We start from the raw sequence: 20,505 nt of genomic DNA on the forward strand, positions 1-20,505 counted from the left end.
CTGGAAAAAGAGTACCCCCAGCTCCAGGTCAGAGCAAAACCTAATCTCAAAGGAGAATACATTCTGAGGCCTAAAGACGAGTCGGCCGCTACGATTCTAAAAAATTACGCAAAATGTGAGCAACTGAAACCAGAGGATAAAATAAGTAAAATCATTGTCCTCCACTATCCCTTGCATATGGCCCTTGGCCATCTCGAAAAGCTGAACTATGTGGTGTCAGCAGAGAGATGCCAAGTACGAACCACAAAACAGGAAACTCGACAAGTCCTTCTCACAGTAAGAGGACGGATCCCGGAGAAACTTGACCTTGGAGTCTGGGGCGTGTTCCAACACAGGCCTTACACCCCAGAACCCCTAAGATGCTTTAGATGTCAGAGTCACAATATATACCCCCAGTCCATTCTAACCAATCATGTCTCCTAAAAATGTGACTGTGCAGGGAAATAAGGACAACAAACCCCTTAACAAGGCATCCATCCCGGCCAACTCTAACAACATTCGTGTTTCTCCGTCTGGAAGCTCTGGGGTCCGTGGCGGCGGTGCTGCCCTCCCTTCCACCCCATTGAGCCAGGGAGCGGTGTCCTCTCAACCCTCTCCTATGAACACGCTAACATCCCAGTTTAAGCAACTCAGCGAGCTTCCGGTCCCTCACCGGATTTCCCTAACTGGACCGAGAATCAGTGGTTCAAAAAGTTGTGCCTAGTCCTCGAGTCTCAAAATGCTATCATCTTGAGTCTTCTTAATGAGAATCTAGCGAACAGCGCTAATCTCCAACATCAACAACAAGAAATAACCCTCCTCCGCGAGGATATTAGAAACTTTAAGGCTAGCCAAGGCCAACTACAGCATGATTTGAATGATCTCCGTGAGGAAATCAATCTTCTGAAAACTGATGAAGCCATAAAAAAACAGGAGGAAGCTCTCAGCAAAATGACTGCATGTATCAGTACATTATCAGCCCAACGTTCCGTCTCCCAGGAAGAACAAGACCAGCAAAAGCTGCTAGACTCTGTTATTATGTCGTCCCAAGATATACCTGTGGAACATGAAGGTGAAATTTCTGATCAGGGGAAGGAAGACACCAAGCCTTGGGGGCGTAATTTTATTGACATGATAAATAATTCTGCAGAAGTAAAACAGGCTTTTAAATAGGACTTAACAAATGTATAACATAGCCGTGGCTAACGCAAAGTACACGAAACATCTTAAATTGTACACCCGTAGTAAAACGTAATCTTATAGCCTAGTAACAAACTCTGCAGAAACCTAATGTCCTAATGTCTAGAATTAGCAGTGAGGCGAATGTAACAAATCTAATACTAAGTATAACAGGACACCAAAGTGAACAACATAACATAAGGGAAACCCTAGCTGGAGAATAATCAGGCGGCAGAAAACATAGTGACTGGGGAAGCCTGATATGTATTTGGAGAAGAAAATAACCCCAGGCCAGAGGCCGAGCCGCCAAGGAAGGAATTACCTGACAAGGTAGGGCTTACTAGTAGAATGTCTGTAAAGTCAAAGTAGTAGCTGCGGACAGCGGAACACTTGGGGACGGGCGCTGCACCCCCACCCCGCAGGCCAGCAGGCCGGACCCCCCCCCGAAGGGCGAGTGCCCGCTGGCCGCGAGGGAAACCTCAGGGAGGCAGAGCAACTACGCTACAAAACTAGGAAGGAAGGAGGACAAACTGGAGGAGCTCGCACATCGCCTCGACTTATGCCCCCTGGCCTTGGCCCGTGGGCGACGGTCGGTGAAGGTGGGGGGCAGGGGCGGCTGTAGCAGCCGCGGCAGGGTCTGCCTCGGTAGTTCCCATGCCCTGAAGGCTTGTGACATGAGAGGGCCCCCGAGCCTGCGCGATGGGCGCCTGCAGCGTCGTCCAATCGTCGGCCGAAAAAGGTGGAGGCTGCGACGCTGTGCCACCCGCCGCTTTGCCGGCAGTGGCCTCTGGGAAGTGTGGTCGCCGTGCACATCAGAGCCGCCCGAGGAGGCCCCCGAGGGGGGGAGGCGAAGCGAAGGCCGGCTGCGTCCTCACCCCACTGCGCTGTTGTCCTCACGCGACGTCGCCCGAGCCCTCTTCCGTGTTGCAGTTGCTGCGTGATCCGGCTTCTCGCCACTGCGGAAAATGAAAAAGTAAGCATCGACAGGTCTAACGGGGGAAAACAGGCAGGGAGGCCCAGCTGCCGCACCGGCAACCGTCACATACACAAGTAGACAAAAGCAAGGTAAAGTTAAGTGTCCATAGTGATTGAGAATACCGGACATAGCCAATGCTATCGTAATAAAACCAATGTAATAAACTCTGAGCAGTTAAAATAGATTAAGAGAGTAATATTCATGTATAGATTGAACAGTAATATTCATGGTATAGTTTGGTTATAATAAGACCGTATTACTCATTGTATAGTTTGTTTATATTAAGACAGTATTAATCGTGGTATAGTATAGAAGAATTCAAACAATAATAATCTCAAAAGTAAAAACAAAATTATTTGAGTATCCCACTAGAAATGTACACTGCTTTAACACTGCAACAGTGTTATTAAGTAAATACCGGGCATAACTGGAGCTGGACTATGTAACAAATTAATCTTAGAAACTTAAATAATATAAATAACATAGCGAGGCCAAAACAGTAAGAAAGGCATGAGGCGTAAGCAGTGCTAGAAACAGAATAAATAGCGGAGTAAATACAAGACAAACTGAAACTGAACAAGTAAATAGCTTAAGACCGTATTATAATATACTTGTATTTAAGCTGAACAAATAAAAGATATAATATACTTGTAAGCTGAACAAATAAAAGAGTAAACAGTGATAATCATGGATAATTTGGGTAGATTAAAGCAGGACTATACAAGGTATAGGATGGTTAGGTTGAACAGTAATATATGCATGGTATAGTTTGGATAGATTAAAATTGTAAAGTTCATGGGATAGATTGGTTAATTAAACAGTACTTATTCATGGAATAGATGGTCTAGAGTAAACCAATAATAGTCTCAAAAGTGAAAACAAAATTATTTGCATATCCCACGGTAATGGACACTGCCTTAACGCTGCAACAGGAATAGTAAGTAAATACAAGGCATAACTGAAAGCTGAACAAAGTAATAAAATAATTTAGGGAACTTAAATAAATGATAACATGGCGTAGCTCACCCAAACCGACAGACCGCTCTACGGCATGCGCCTACCCTGGAGGAGTAGAACAGAACAGTGAGAACGGGAGGGGAATAATATATTCTAATAATAGAATAAGACCGTAATATAATGTACTTGCATATAAGCTGAACAAATAAAAGAAACAGTGGTAATCATGGGAAGATTTGGTAGCTTAAAGCGGGATTAATCAAGGGATAGGATGGTAGGTTAAGCAGTAATGTGCATGGTATGGTTTGGATAGCGTAAAACTGTAATGTTCAAGGGATGGAATGGTTATTAAAACAGTATTAATCAAGGGAGAATGGCTAGCCTAGCAATAATATTCTCAAAAGTGAAAGAAAATTAGTTGAGTATCCCACAGCAATGGACACTGCATTAACGCTGCTAGAGGAATAGTAAGTAAATACAAGGCATAACTAAGCTGAACAATGCAATAATTAATTTAGAAACTTAAATAAAAGATAATAACATAACATAGCCCACCCAAGCGGACAGACCGCCCGACGGCATGCGCCTGCGCTGGAGGACAGGACAGGGAAACAGGAGGGAACGTGTACGTGCAGGAACAACAGGCGGCTACTGAGTGGACGAGACGTAAAGGTACAAACGGGCCGGTCTACCCCGACCAGGCCAAACGGCTGGGGCGAACATAACGTGGGACACCGGGACCAGCAAACACCTGGGGACGAACAAACCGGGATACACCGGCCAGCCCAAACGACTGGGTACGAACAAGCCGGGATACACCGGCCATCCCAGACGACTGGGTACGAACAGATCGGGCTACACCGGCCAGACTGAACATCCGTGTACGAACAAGCCGGGCTCCACCGGCCAGACAAAACGTCTGTGACGAGCAAGCAGGGCTGCGCCAGCCAGACAAACAGCTGAGACGACCAAGCTGGGCTACACCAGCCAGACAAACGACTGGGACAAACAAGCTGAGCTACACCGACCGGACAAACAACTGGGACGAACACGCTGGGCTTCAACAGCCAGACAAACGACTGGGAAGAACAAGCTGGGTTACACCAGTCAGGCAAACAACTGGGACGAACAGACTGGCTTCAACAGCCAGACGAACGACTGGGACGAACAAGCAGGCTAAACCAGCCAGACAAACGTCTGGGACGAACGAACTGGGCTACACCCGCCAGACAAACGTCTGGGGCGAACGAGCTGGGCTACACCAGCCAGACAAACGTCTGGGACGAACGAGCTGGGCTACACGAGCCAGACAAACGTCTGGGCGAACGAGCTGGGCTACACCAGCCAGACAAACGTCTGGGCGAACGAGCTGGGCTACACCAGCCAGACAAACGTCTGGGGCGAACGAGCTGGGCTACACCAGCCAGACAAACGTCTGGGACGAACGAGCTGGGCTACACCAGCCAGACAAACGTCTGGGGCGAATCGAGCTGGGCTACACCCGCCAGACAAACGTCTGGGGCGAATCGAGCTGGGCTACACCAGCCAGACAAACGTCTGGGCGAACGAGCTGGGCTACACCAGCCAGACAAACGTCTGGGCAAACGAGCTGGGCTACACCAGCCAGACAAACGTCTGGGGCGAACAAGCTGGCCTACTCCGGCCAGACAACAACTGGGACGAACAAGCTGGGCTACACCAAGCGGCCAAACGTCTAGGGACGAACAGGCTGGGCTACACCAGCCTGACAGACGTCTAGTACGAACAAGCTGGGCTACACCAGCCAGACAAACGTCTAGGGACGAACACGCTGGGCAACACCAGCCAGACAAACTTCTAGGACAAACAGGCTGGGCTACACCAGCCAGACAAACAGGCTGGGCTACACCAGCCAGACAAACGTCTAGGACGAACAGGCTGGGCTACACCAGCCAGACGAACGTCTAGGTCGAACAGGCTGGGCTACACCAGCCAGACAAACGTCTAGGACGAACAGGCTGGGTTACACCAGCCAGACAAACTACAGGGACAAACAGGCTGTGCTACACCAGCCAGACTAACGTCTAGGAACGAACAGGCTGATCTACCCCAGCCAGGCAAAACGCCTAGATACGGACAAAACGAGCAACACCGGACGGACAAACAACTGGGACGAACAAGCAGGGCATCACCGTCCAGACAAACATCAGAAGAACATGCCGGACGACACCGGCTGACGCAAGTCAGCCAATAACAAGAAAGAGTTGGGCCTACCCACCGGGGCACTGCCGCCACAAGGGCGTCTCCTGCCCGAGGGCGAGAAGGGAGAAGGACAGGAAGGAAGCGAACACAGCCCAAGGCAAGCGCTCCTGGAGCTCCATGCCACGTGGGTGATGCCGTCCTTGGCATGGGCCCCTAGGGTCGGGCCCTAGGGACAAAGACAACTAAAAACCCGGCCAGGAGGCGTCGCCACCAGGGTGACGCCAGGACGCTCGCAGGGAGCCTGGCCGGTCACGCACGTCCAAGCGCATCACGAACCCTGGCCCCTAGGGCCAGCCAAGAGGGCGCAACAAACCAGGTTCCGGGGAAAACGCCTGGGACGGGGAAGGAAACGAAGGGCATCCTTGGGGCGAGTGCTACACCGAGCTCCAAGCCACGTGGGCGCCGCCTACCGGGCTTGGGCCCCAGGGCTCAGAACCCCGGGAACCGCCGCGTGGCGTCGCCACAGAAGGAGCCTGGCCGCGCACGCACGGCCAGGCGCGGGCGAAACATGGCCCCTAGGGCAAGCCTAGGGGCACAGCAAACCGGGGAGGGCACACCTGGGACGAATGGTCCACCGGGCACGCAATAGGGCCGGGCCCCAGGGCACAGGACCACCGAAACCAGGCCACATGAAGGCGCCGCAGATAACCAGCGCACCAGTCCCGACCTGGAGGAACGCCACAACCCCAGGGAGGCAAGCAGGCGGAAGGCCCTAGGGAACTAGCTAAGCGGCACGAACGGGCCGCGAGGGACGGCGCAAACACACGCCAGCACTGGGGGTAGTCCTGACTAACTTGTACAGGAAACTCTCTTACCTTAGGGTTTGCTGGGTAGGGCAGGGGGCCCCTGCGGTACCGGCCTGGGATGTGGAAGGCCCCAAAGGATCGGAGAATATCAGTTGTGGGACCATAGTAGCGGAGAGGGAGCCCGATTGCTTGAGAAATCCCGTGTACACAGTAAACAAAACGTAGAAGTGGTAAGGGTACTGGCCCACGTGTCGATGAGGCGTGGTGCTGAGCGTGGAGCCGCTTTCTGCTTCGTGAATCTTGGACCTGGTCGGGAGAGGGAGTGAGAGCGGGACCTGACTTCCCGCGCCTTTTATGCCACCCAGGCTGGCCGCACCACGCCTGCGGGACGCGATGCGCAATTGTCTCTTCCTTCCCCCGTCAGAAACTCCACCGCCTTTCGTCAAAAGGCAGTGGGCCATATTGTGTCGAAATAGCTCAGGATCTCTTAAAAAACAAATTGCAGCTCAGTCTAAACAAAACTGACGTTATTGCTGCCTACAGAGTGGGCAAAAAGAATCCATCAGGTCTAAACCAACGGAAAATTCGCCTGAAGCTGTCTTCCCAGTTCACGAAATCCCATCTAGTCCGGACAGCTGCATCCCAACGGAAGGGATTTACATCAACGAGTGCTGACTAGGAACAGACAGCAACTCCTCTACCGCCTGCGTCAAATCCGTCAACAAAACCCAGATGCGATTCATCAGTGCTTCGTTAGAGATGGACTGATAAAGGTGAGAAAAACCGCAGAGGGCAAAATGTTTACAATTACTAGAGAAGAGAACCTCAACACTTTCCTCTCCCAATGTGGTCTGTCTCACCTTATTATCACTCCCAGTGAATTAACTTAATTAACCCCCTGTCAACTAGTGGGGCTAGGTATCCTAAGTCTCCTTGTTTCATTTTCTGACTTAATTTTTAACTTACTCTTAACTAGTCATTTACTGAAATTATTTAATTGAGTGCATTAATAGTTCTTCAGGTCTTATTAATTATACAGTCATAACTGAACTATTTATAGTTAATAATCATTAGCTTAAATTTGCCTATGTTTATTATTCAACTTTTCTTTGATTTCATTTATTACCTAGGTTGCCTAGCTTCGCCATGCTCCCTTACTCCATTGTACCCCTGGTTTTGCCTGCATCTCAAATTGCAAATTGTTACTCACAGTGTAACTGAGAGTACTCGTAAGCAATCTACCTCATTTTTCATTTTTGCTCAATTTGTTTTTGTATTGCTTAGTCTTGTTTATATTTTTGTTTTGTATTTCAATATCTTGTGTTTTGTATAGTCCATGTTTATATGTTTTTTCTTTAATCTCATTTATTACCTAGGTTGCCTAGACTAGCCATACTCCCTTACTCCATTGTACCCCTGTAAGCCCCTTGTAAGCTAACTTTTTTTTTATTCATTTTGTGTTTGTTTTGTACAGTATTGTGTACATATTTTTCCCTATTTTATAGCTTATTTCTACCTTGTAATTTGCCTTTCTTCCCTTGTTTTTCCTGCAATCAGCTTTTTTTATGCAGACAAGTATAGACCCAGAACTTAACCTCTTATCCACTATCTATGACAATCATCACTTTAATTATCTAAATTGCAGATATTTTGCAGCACATGATGTAAACAATGTATTAACTCATAATCACAATATCTCTGTAATCAATTTGAACATTAGATCCCTAGGTAAACACTTCGATGATGTTAGTGCCTTGATTGAAACTATTGACAACAAATTCTCTTTTATTATACTTACTGAAACATGGTTGAAAGAGGATACTACTCAACTCTTTAACATGCCTAACTACTCAGCAATTCACAACTGTCGTCAACTTCACAGAGGTGGTGGCACTGCTCTTTACTACCACCAAGAACTAACATGCTTAAAAGAAATTAGAACTAGAGACTGCTATGGGGAGTATATCTTCGCCAGCTTCAGAGTCAAAGGTGCCGAGTCTGTCCTGTCTGTGGGTGCAGTTTATAGAATTCCTAACACTGATGTGTCCGAATTCAACTCAAACCTTAGAAATCTAATACTTGATAACAGACTGAACAAAAACCACCTAATTATTGCAGAGGACTTTAATATTGACCTCTGCGAGCCAGAACACCCTACTGCTGTTAGCTTCCTCAACTGTATGAATTCCTGCTTCCTCATACCCTTAATCACTAGACCTACTAGAATCACTGATAGCACTGCCACGACTCTAGATCACATCTGGACCAACATAACCTCTCCGCTTACTTCAGGTATAATCACCGATAGCACTACAGACCATTACCTCACATTTCTCTTAACTAACATTAGCAAACCACCTCTTGAGTCAAGAGAGATACGTTTTAGACTGCACAATGAAACTGCTATAGACAATTTTATAACTGCTGCTGATAATGTCAACTGGGAGTCCGAGTTAGGTAACATAGAGGACATCAACCTAGCAGTGCAATCTTTTCTTCAAAAAACTCTTAGCCTTTATAATACCCACTGTCCTATGCTTACAAAACAAGTCACAACCAAAAGGCTCAACAATCCCTGGCTTACAAAGGGAATACTTAAATCTATTAATAAAAAACATGACCTTGAGAAGAAGTATAGGTTAGGAATTGTCTCCAAAGAATTCTCAAAGAATTACTCATTATTGCTATCTAAGATAATTAGATGAGCCAAAACTAAATACTACGAAGATAAATTTACCCAAATAAAGAGCAACATTAAACAAACTTGGAACACAATTTCACAAATATTGGGATCAAAGAAGTCTTTAAATAACAAACCGACTCTCCTGTCTAATAACGATGGTCAGCTTTCAGCCTCTGATTCTGCTGTTGAGTTCAATAGGTTCTTCTCTTCCATTGGTTCAGCCCTTGCAAATGATATTCCATCTTCCAGTACTGACATTAAGGACTATCTTACAGGTAACTATCCACAGTCTCTGTACCTAAAGCCTATTAATTCCACTGACGTCAATGAGATAATCCTTTCCCTTAAAACCAAGTCTGGTGCACTTGAGGAGATACCAACTTTAATTTACAAAAAAGCCTCCAGATCTTTAGCCCCTGCTATTGCTTTGCTCTTCAACAAGTCACTTGAACTCCAAACCTTTCCAGATATTCTAAAAAAGCGAGAGTAACGCCTGTCCACAAATGTGGTGATCTCACAGATGTTAACAACTACAGACCTATATCAATCCTGCCAAACTTGTCAAAAATTTTTGAAAAACTAATCTATAAGCAGCTTTACTCATATCTAGCCAAACTCAATATACTTAGCCCTTGTCAATATGGCTTCAGACCAAAAAAAAGCACTAACGATGCACTTATTAGTATGCTTAACTCGATTCATACAGCTCTTGATAAAAATGAGTTCCCTGTTGGGTTATTTGTGGACCTGCGTAAAGCTTTTGATACTGTCAACCACCAAAACCTTCTTCTTAAATTACATCATTATGGAGTCAGAGGACACTCCCTACAATACCTCAAATCCTACCTTACTGACAGGCTCCAATGTGTTTCTGTGAATAATACAATTTCTCCCACCCTACCCATCAACAGTGGTGTTCCTCAGGGCAGCATACTTGGCCCTCTCCTCTTTCTCATCTACATTAATGACCTTCCAAATGCCTCCCAACACCTCAAACCAATTCTATTTGCTGACGACACAACCTTCATTTACTCCAGTCCTGACCCCCTTGCTCTAAATGCCACAGTAAATACTGAGCTAAATATAGTCCATCTTTGGCTAACTGCCAACAAACTCACCCTTAACATTGACAAAACTTTCTTTATTCTGTTTGGCAACAAATCCTCTAATCAAATAAATCTCAAAATAAACAATACCCAAATTTGTAACAAATTAGATGGCAAATTCCTTGGCATTCTCATTGACCACAAGCTGAATTTCCAGGGTCACATTCCAAATATATCAAAAAAAGTTTCAAAAACTGTGGGCATTCTTTCTAAGATCAGATATTATGTACCACGCCCTGCCCTGGTGACTCTCTATTACTCCCTTATCTATCCATATCTCAACTATGGTATTTGTGCTTGGGGCTCTACTACCCAAAATCACTTACGTCCTCTAATTACTCAACACAAAGCTGCTATTAGGACAATATCCAACTCTGGCCCCAGGCATCACTCGGTACCCCTACTCAAATCTCTGAATATGTTAGACATTAAGTCACTGCACATTCTCTCATGTGTATTATACATATATAAAACGCTAAACTATAATGCCAATCCTGATCTCAAAAGCTTCATAGAAGGATGTAACAGAACCCATGAGCACCACACCAGAAATAAATACAGTTTTGATATTCCTAGAGTACGACTTAATCAAACTAGAAATGCTCTACAAATCAAGGGGCCCAGAATGTGGAATGACCTTCCCAACCATGTTAAAGACTGTACCTCTCTCAACCAGTTTAAGTTAAAAACGAAGCTATACCTAATAAATTCCCTGTAACCTACCTTACTCTTCTATTGTCAACCAATGTCTGTTTTTCTTTAAAGAGCGCTGTTTGTCGACATAATTGTATTTGTGCTGCTTTTTCATCTATGTTTTCATTTCTTGTTTTCATTCTACTCATTATGCTCAATTTGTATTAAGCTTGTCATTTAAGTTTATCATGCCCGAAACGCTTTGCGTAATAGTGGCTTTAGGCATTGTATGTACTAGCTCTACCTATAAGTCAACCAATCTTTGTAAAAATTTATTGTATGTATGTACCTTACCTAAATAAACATTTTATTTTATTTTATTTTTTTAATTTTTATTTCTGTAATGGTGGAGTTTAAGTAAGAGGTAGTCATGATTAACAGTATCAAAAGCTCAGGTCGATGAAGAGTCCAATCGGAAGCTCACTTTTGTCAAGGGCTGAGTAGATTAAGTCAAGCAGACTAACAATTGCATCATTGGTACTCTTTTGGGAGCGGAAGCCAAACTGACAGGGACTTAGTATATTGAATTTTACGAGACAGGAGTAGAGCTGTTTGTAAATAATTTTTTCAAATATTTTTGATAATATAAGTAATTTGATATGAGTCTGTAGTTATTTATGTCTGCCGTGTTACCTCCTTTATGAACTGGCGTTACTCTTGCTTTTTTAAGGATGTCAGGGAAGGTATGACACTCTAGAGATTTATTGAACAAGAAAGCTATGGGTGGTGCAAGGGCATGGGAGGCACTCTTGTATACCATCGACGGTATTTCATTAATGTTCCCAGCTTTGGTTTTTAGTGAGTGAATGATGGACACAACATCTGTAGGGCTGACCGGTAAGAGGAGACGAGAGTTTGGGTAGCTGCCTGGAAAGATATGTGGTAACACGTGTCTGAGTCTATGGATTTTACTGGCAAGGTTAGCACCAATCGATGAAAAGAAGCTATTAAATTCAGTTGCTATTTCAAGATGTGTTGCAGGTGTATAACCATCCTTGGAGATTTTTATCTTATTATGTGAATGTTGTTTAGCTCCTAGGATGTTAGAGATGGCTCTCCATGTGCTTTTCATGTTGCCTTTTGCTTATTTGAATCTATTCTCGTAATAGGAACGCTTTGCTCTTCTTATTATACTGGTAAGCACTGACGAGTACCTCTTAACTACTTCCTTTGTAACTAGGCCAATCCTAAGTTTATTTCATATTCATGTTTCTTGTCGATTGCATTGAGTATGCCATTAGTGAGCCAGGGATTATTTAACCTTTTGCCAGTTGCTTGCTTGGTGAGGAGAGGACAATAAGTATTGTAAAGGCTTAGTATTTTGGAAAGGAAGAGGCTAGTTAACGAATTTATATCCTGTGTATTGTTAAATTCAGATTCCCAGTTTATATTGTGGAGGGCATTTGTGAGATTACCTATTGCTGCTTCACTGTGTAACCTAAAGGTAAGTTTCTTGTTGGCTGGAGGTGTTATGGCCACGTCGGCTACAAGGAAGGTATGATAGTGGTCAGTTGTTGTGTCAGTGATTATACCAGATGTAAGGGGAGCTGTTATGTTGGTCCATAAGTGATCCAGGGTAGTAGCCGATGGTTGAGTGACTCGGGTGGTCCTGGTGATTGTGGGGATGAGCATACAGGAATTCATGCTGTTAAGGAAATAGTCTACTTGAGGGCTATTTTGTTGCCTGAGGTCAATACTGAAGTCACCTCCCAGAACTATGGGATTTTTGTTGAGGTTGTTGTTTATGATAAGATTCCTCTATTCCTCATATTCTATTGTGCACAATCGTTTTGGTGGAACAGTAAAGCACTCAATCTGGGATTTATGAGAGTGTGCTCGTAACGTGACCTCTGTGTCAGTAGTCCAAAGGGATTATGGGGTTGTTAATGTGTGTGGTGAGAGCTCTTAACCGTCCTTGACCTGTCACTAGTGAGAGGGACAGGTGACGTGTTGTGTGTGTGTACAAGTCAACTATAACACATTGACAATTATTTATTTATTTATTTATTTATTTATTTATTTATTTATTTATGCATATACAAGAATGTACATAAGGAATGTGAGGATACAAATATGGTAATTACAGTCTTGTAAAGCCACTAGCACGCGCAGCGTTTCGGGCAGGTCCTTAATCTAAGAAAATTTTAAGGAGGTAAATACTTGCAAAGTTTATAGACAAAAAAATGAAAACAGATTACATGGAATGAAAAAAAAAAGATGAGAGAAAATTATAGGTACAGTATATTAAAGCACATAGGTAGCTATGATTGATTGCAATGACAGCTTAAAATGGTAGTTGACAACAAATTGGTAGGCACAATACAGCAGAAACAATATATGATTGATTGCAATGACAGCTTGAATGGTAGTTGACAAAAATTGGTAGTCACAATACAGCATATGGCTAGCACATAAAAGAAGACAGCAATGAACACAATGATAAGGTTGTTTGATATTACATAAAAATTAGGAGATTGGGTAACACTAGGTACAGAGCAAATTTAAAGCTCAGTGTAGGAAACTAAATAGATGAAGTTAGGTACTTTTTGGTTTTGCTTTTAAATAAGGCAAAAGTTTTACAGTTTTTCAATTCACTAGGGAGTGAGTTCCATAGACTAGGTCCCTTAATTTGCATAGAGTGTTTACACAGATTAAGTTTGACCCTGGGGATATCAAAGAGATATTTATTTCTGGTGTGGTGATAATGGGTCCTATTACATCTGTCCAGAGAGAGTTTCAGAGCATGGTTTGCATTTAAGAACAGGGTTTTGTAAATGTAGTTGACACAAGAGAATGTGTGGAGGGAGTTAATATTTAGCAAGTTTAGGGATTTAAACAAGGGAGCTGAGTGTTGTCTGAAAGCAGAGTTAGTTATTATTCTGATAGCAGATTTTTGCTGTGTGATGATGGGCTTAAGGTGGTTTGCAGTGGTAGACCCCCATGCACAGATACCATAATTAAGATAGGGGTAGATTAGTGCATAATATAGTGAGAGGAGAGCAGAGTTAGGAACATAATATCTGATTTTGGAGAGTATACCAACTGTCTTAGAGACTTTCTTAGTTATGTGTTGAATGTGGGTGCTGAAGTTGAGTCTCTTGTCTAGGAATAGGCCAAGAAACTTGCCATCATTTTTATTACTGATGTTAATGTTGTCTATCTGTAGCTGAATTGCATTTGATGATTTGCTTCCAAATAAGATGTAGTAAGTCTTTTCGATGTTTAATGTTAGTTTGTTCGTTGACATCCATAAGTGGACTTTTTTTAATTCATTATTCACAACATTATTTAGTGTATGTGGGTTGAGGTTTGAGTAGATAAGGGTAGTATCGTCAGCAAACAATATAGGTTTGAGAATATTAGAGACATTAGGCAAATCGTTTATATATATAAGAAATAGAAGAGGTCCTAAGATGCTGCCCTGTGGCACTCCAACGGTAATTGGTAGAGTGGAAGAAGTTGTATCATTGATGGTTACATATTGGTGTCTGTCACTAAGATAGGATCGGATGTAGTCAAGGGCAAGGCCTCGGATTCCATAATGCTGGAGTTTAAGTAAGAGGTAGTTGTGATTAACAGTATCAAAGGCTTTTCTTAGGTCAATGAAGAGTCCAATCGGAAACTCATTTTTGTCAAGGGCTGAGTAGATAATGTCAAGGAGACTAATGATTGCATCATTGGTGCTCTTTTGGGACCGGAAGCCAAACTGGCAGGGGCTGAGTATGTCGAATTTTACGAGGTAGGAATAGAGCTGTTTGTAAATAATTTTTTCAAATATTTTTGATAGAATGGGTAGATTTGATATTGGTCTATAATTGTTTATGTCCGCCGGATTGCCTCCTTTATGGACTGGCGTTACTCTTGTTTTTTTGAGGATATCAGGGAAGGTGTGATACTCTATAGATTTGTTGAACAGTAGTGCTATGGGTGGGACAAGGGCATGGGAGGCTCTCTTGTACACAATGGACGGAATTTCACTGGTGTTCCCTGCCTTGGTTTTTAGAGAATGTATGATGGACACAACATCTGCCGGGCTGATTGGTGAAAGGAGAAGAGAGTTTGGATAGCTGCCTGAGAGATATTTGTTAATATGTGTCTGAGTCTGTGGGATTTTACTGGCAAGATTAGCACCAACCGATGAAAAGAAACTGTTAAATTCATTTGCCATTTCTAAGTCAGTTGACGGTATACCCCCATCCTTGTAGAGTTTTATTTGGTTATGTGAGTGTTGTTTAGTTCCTAGGATACTAGAGATAGTTTTCCAAGTGCTTTTCATGTTGCCTTTTGCTTCATTGAATCTATTCACATAATATGCTAGTTTTGCCTTTCTTATGATACTGGTAAGCATTGATGAGTACCTTTTAGCTACTTCCTTTGAAACTAGGCCAATCCTAACTTTCTTTTCATATTCATGTTTCTTGTTGATTGAGTTGAGAATGCCACTTGTGAGCCATGGATTGTTTAATCTTTTGTCAGTTACTTGCTTGGTAAGGAGGGGACAATGAATGTTGTAGAGGCTTAGAGTTTTGGAGATGAAGAGGTTAGCTAATGAATTTATATCATGGGTATTATTGAATTCAGAATCCCAGTTAATATTGTAAAGTGCCTCTGTAAGATTGTCTAAAGCTGATTCACTGTGTAGCCTAAATGAAAGTTTCTTGCTTTTTGGTGGTGTTATGTCCATGTTCGCTATGAGAAAGGTAGGATAGTGGTCAGTTGTTCTGTCGTAGATTATACCAGATACAAGGGGAGCTGTTATGTTTGTCCATATGTGGTCCAAGGTAGTGACTGATGTTTGAGTGACTCGGGTAGGTTTGGTGATTGTGGGGATTAGCATACAGGAGTTCATGCTGTTAAGGAAATAGTTAACTTGAGAACAATTTTGTTGACCCAGGTCAATATTAAAATCTCCTCCCAGAATGAAGTGGTTTTTGTTGAGATTGTTGTTTATAATAAGATTCCTTAGGTTGTCTGAGAAAGAAGCTATGTTAGTATTAGGAAATCTATAGATGGCTCCAATAGTCAAAGAAGATTTAAGGGATTTAATTGAAAACTGAGCAAAAGTATATTCACAGTAGTCATCTCTGTCACTAATAACACTGTTGCAGATAAATGTATCTCGGTAATATATAGCTGTGCCACCACCTTTTTTATTAGGCCTACAGTTATGAATGGCTTTATAACCAGCTAAGTTGTAGAGTTGGGTATAGTCTTTATTTAGCCAAGTTTCTGTTAAAATAATGAACGATAGGTTAGTACCTAGTGCTGTGAGTAATGCATTTAAATCGTCAAAATGTTTACCAAGTGATCTAACATTTTGGTTATAAACTGATAGACAGGTCCTATTTTGAAGTTTGTGTTTAGCCTGGTGTGCTGTGAAATACTTGCAATAATGATGATCAATGTGCTGGTTGGTGTAGATATGAGACAGAAGATTTTGATCAGGATCAATATCAGTGTGCATAGAGATGCAGAGGGATCACGATACAAGATACACGATAAAGCAAAACACAAGAATAAAAGCAAATACAATAAAATAGTAACAATTTAGAAGTAAAATAAAGATCCAATAGATAGCCAGGGAGGACACAGAAGTTACATAAAATAAAAAAAACAAAAAATCAGTAGAGACTGACAATATAAATGTAAAATAAAAAATAATAAGAAAAATGATAATCATAAAAAAAAAAAATGATCTTGAAGATAATTAGCTTAGTAATGGTTAATTAACAGGGTAATAAAAAGCCCTAGGTTTAGTGACAAGGGGATTAACTAAGAACAAATAATTAAGAGTATAAAACAGGCAAAGATGACAACCAAAAAATACAGTAAAAATTAAAATAAAAATTATAATAAAAACACCTTTGGAAAGGAAAGGCAGAGCTTAAGTACACTTTGGTTGTATGTGAGACTACAAATTATGTTCTGGTTATTCAGCTGATATCCCACAGTCATCCAGGAAAGAAGTGAGGTGTGCTTCAGTGGTTATGACATAAGTTTTTCCAGAGTCAGTCTTCCTAGCTATTATTTTACCATCGCGCACAAAACAATGTTTAATAGCAGTGGATCTATTGCGAATTCCACGTAGTTTAAATAAGAGATTTTGTCTGAATCTGGTAAGATATTCGTTCACATAAACATTGGATTTCCTAGCGACTGCAGCAGTGATAAGGTCTGACTTGCGGGAGCAGCTATCTAACTTCACGCGTATCCTTCTGTTGTTTGCACCAGATGATTTGGTACCACTCTATAAGCTGACTTAATGTCTCTTGCTTCGATTGAATAATTCAACTTAGTACGCAATTCCTGGATCACGATGGCAGTACAGTCTTCTCTGTCAGTTTCATGGGGAAAATCCTGTGATGAGATGATGACAGAATCAAGGAGCTTAAGTTGGTCTGATTCGTCTTGGGTTGCAGTGTGTTGCTGTTGTAGGGAGTTAAAGTGGTTCTCTAACTTTTGTAACATCTCTTCTTGCTTCTTAGAGGTTTCTGCTGGTTTAAAGTTAGTAACCGAGATCCGAAGAGAGCTTAATTCATGTTCGAGGTGGCCGACTCTGGCAGACAGATCTTGGTTAGCCTTGTGCATTGCCAAAGCATCACTCAGTATGGTAATATCACAACACACCATGTACCAGTACGGTAATATCACAACACCATGGACCAGTATGGTAATATCACAACACACCATGGACCAGTATGGTAATATCACAACACCATGGACCAGTATGGTAATATCACAACACCATGGACCAGTATGGTAATATCACAACACACCATGGACCAGTACGGTAATATAACAACACACTATGGACCAGTATGGTAATATCACAACACACCATGGTCCAGTATGGTAATATCACAACACACCATGGACCAGTATGGTAATATCACAACACCATGGACCAGTATGGTAATATCACAACACGCTATGGACCAGTATGGTAATATCACAACACACCATGGTCCAGTATGGTAATATCACAACACACCATGGACCAGTATGGTAATATCACAACACACCATGGACCAGTATGGTAATATAACAACGCACCATGGACCAGTACGGTAATATCACAACACACCATGGACCAGTATGGTAATATAACAACACACCATGGACCAGTATGGTAATATCACAACACACCATGGACCAGTATGGTAATATCACAACAAACTATGGACCAGTATGGTAATATCACAACACACCATGGTCCAGTATGGTAATATCACAACACACCATGGACCAGTATGGTAATATCACAACACACCATGGACCAGTATGGTAATATAACAACACACCATGGACCAGTATGGTAATATCACAACACACCATGGTCCAGTATGGTAATATCACAACACACCATGGACCAGTATGGTAATATCACAACACACCATGGTCCAGTATGGTAATATCACAACACACCATGGACCAGTATGGTAATATCACAACACACCATGGTCCAGTATGGTAATATCACAACACCATGGACCAGTATGGTAATATCACAACAAACTATGGACCAGTATGGTAATATCACAACACACCATGGTCCAGTATGGTAATATCACAACACACCATGGACCAGTATGGTAATATCACAACACACCATGGTCCAGTATGGTAATATCACAACACCATGGACCAGTATGGTAATATCACAACAAACTATGGACCAGTATGGTAATATCACAACACACCATGGTCCAGTATGGTAATATCACAACACACCATGGACCAGTATGGTAATATCACAACACACCATGGACCAGTATGGTAATATCACAACACACCATGGACCAGTATGGTAATATCACAACACACCATGTCCCAGTACGGTAATATAACAACACACCATGGACCAGTATGGTAATATCACAACACACTATGGACCAGTATGGTAATATCACAACACACCATGGACCAGTATGGTAATATCACAACACACTATGGACCAGTATGGTAATATAACAACACACTATGGACCAGTATGGTAATATCACAACACACCATGGACCAGTATGGTAATATCACAACACACTATGGACCAGTATGGTAATATCACAACACACCATGGTCCAGTATGGTAATATCACAACACACTATGGACCAGTATGGTAATATCACAACACACCATGGACCAGTATGGTAATATCACAACACACTATGGACCAGTATGGTAATATCACAACACACCATGGACCAGTATGGTAATATCACAACACCATGGACCAGTATGGTAATATAACAACACACCATGGACCAGTATGGTAATATCACAACACACCATGGTCCAGTATGGTAATATAACAACACCATGGACCAGTATGGTAATATCACAACACACTATGGACCAGTATGGTAATATCACAACACACCATGGACCAGTATGGTAATATCACAACACCATGGACCAGTATGGTAATATAACAACACACTATGGACCAGTATGGTAATATCACAACACACCATGGACCAGTATGGTAATATCACAACACCATGGACCAGTATGGTAATATAACAACACACTATGGACCAGTATGGTAATATCACAACACCATGGACCAGTATGGTAATATAACAACACACTATGGACCAGTATGGTAATATAACAACACACCATGGACCAGTATGGTAATATAACAACACACTATGGACCAGTATGGTAATATAACAACACACTATGGACCAGTATGGTAATATAACAACACACTATGGACCAGTATGGTAATATAACAACACACCATGGACCAGTATGGTAATATCACAACACACTATGGACCAGTATGGTAATATCACAACACACCATGGACCAGTATGGTAATATAACAACACACCATGGACCAGTATGGTAATATCACAACACACCATGGACCAGTATGGTAATATCACAACACACCATGGACCAGTATGGTAATATCACAACACCATGGACCAGTATGGTAATATAACAACACACTATGGACCAGTATGGTAATATCACAACACACCATGGACCAGTATGGTAATATCACAACACCATGGACCAGTATGGTAATATCACAACACACCATGGACCAGTATGGCAACAGTCAGTGGAAACTGTTAACAAACAGTTACAAAACATAATTGCCATAACTATTACAATTAACATAATTATTAGTAGTGACAGTGTCAGACCACGAAGGAAGAATTGAAACAGGAATTTCCTTAAGTACTTTCGTATTTAATAATACATCTTCAGAAGGGTGAGTTACATGTACATAGATTTGGACATATATAGGCAGGAGAGAGGTGAAGTGACGTGAGGTACAATGATAAACGTATGACTGGGAATGGGTTGATGTAAATAGGGGGCTGTATCCTATGGGCCAATAGGCCCATACATTGATATTAATAAAATAGTGGATATTAACATGGTATTAGTGAGACAAATGTGTATCAATGATCCTACTAAAAAACCAGCGTTGAATGTAATGAAACGCCATTTTCTGGGTGAGTCCCGGAGGCTCCCCGGAGCTATCCCAGGCTGATATGCTAATGTCAGACTTTGGCATCAGTCATGTGTATGGAGTTCTTAGGCCTACCGGGGACCACGGCCAGAACCGGGCCCCCTCAGAGAGGCAAGGGGAGCAATGGCCTATAGAAGCCCCCGTGTTAGTGGAAGCATTCTATGTCTGCCATCGACCGGAACAGGCACCCAGAAAGGTAAGCGCCCCAAAACAAACCCCTATTCTGGTTAAAATTGCTACCTAAAACCGAACTAGTGGATAGAACTCCCCAACCGAAAACAAGCAAACTAGTGTGACGTCACACACTGCCGCGCCGCTGTCTGCGCAGCTCCCCCCTCCCCGGGAGGGGGAAGGGGGAGCCCCAGACCCCCCGCGCCGGCTACCCACACCTCAGTTCTTGAGGCTGGATGTCAAAAACGCGAAAAACCGCCGACCGGAGGGAGGGAGGGATGCC

General features: G+C 42.7%; 1 protein-coding gene and 1 long non-coding RNA gene across 2 annotated transcripts in view; both read right to left on the reverse strand.

Moving 5' to 3' along the window:
• Positions 1-20,505, reverse strand: part of LOC123748120 (uncharacterized) — a 252,555-nt gene that overhangs the window by 87,009 nt on the left and 145,041 nt on the right. The window lies entirely within an intron of this gene.
• LOC138364624 (uncharacterized) lies at positions 1,089-7,135 on the reverse strand. Its single transcript, XR_011228488.1, has 2 exons — positions 6,148-7,135; positions 1,089-3,196 (listed from the first exon to the last, which is right to left on the reverse strand). It is a non-coding gene; the product is annotated as an uncharacterized lncRNA (long non-coding RNA).

This window comes from Procambarus clarkii, chromosome 14, assembly GCF_040958095.1.
Source record: "Procambarus clarkii isolate CNS0578487 chromosome 14, FALCON_Pclarkii_2.0, whole genome shotgun sequence".
In the NCBI taxonomy this organism is placed as follows: Eukaryota; Metazoa; Arthropoda; class Malacostraca; order Decapoda; family Cambaridae; genus Procambarus; species Procambarus clarkii.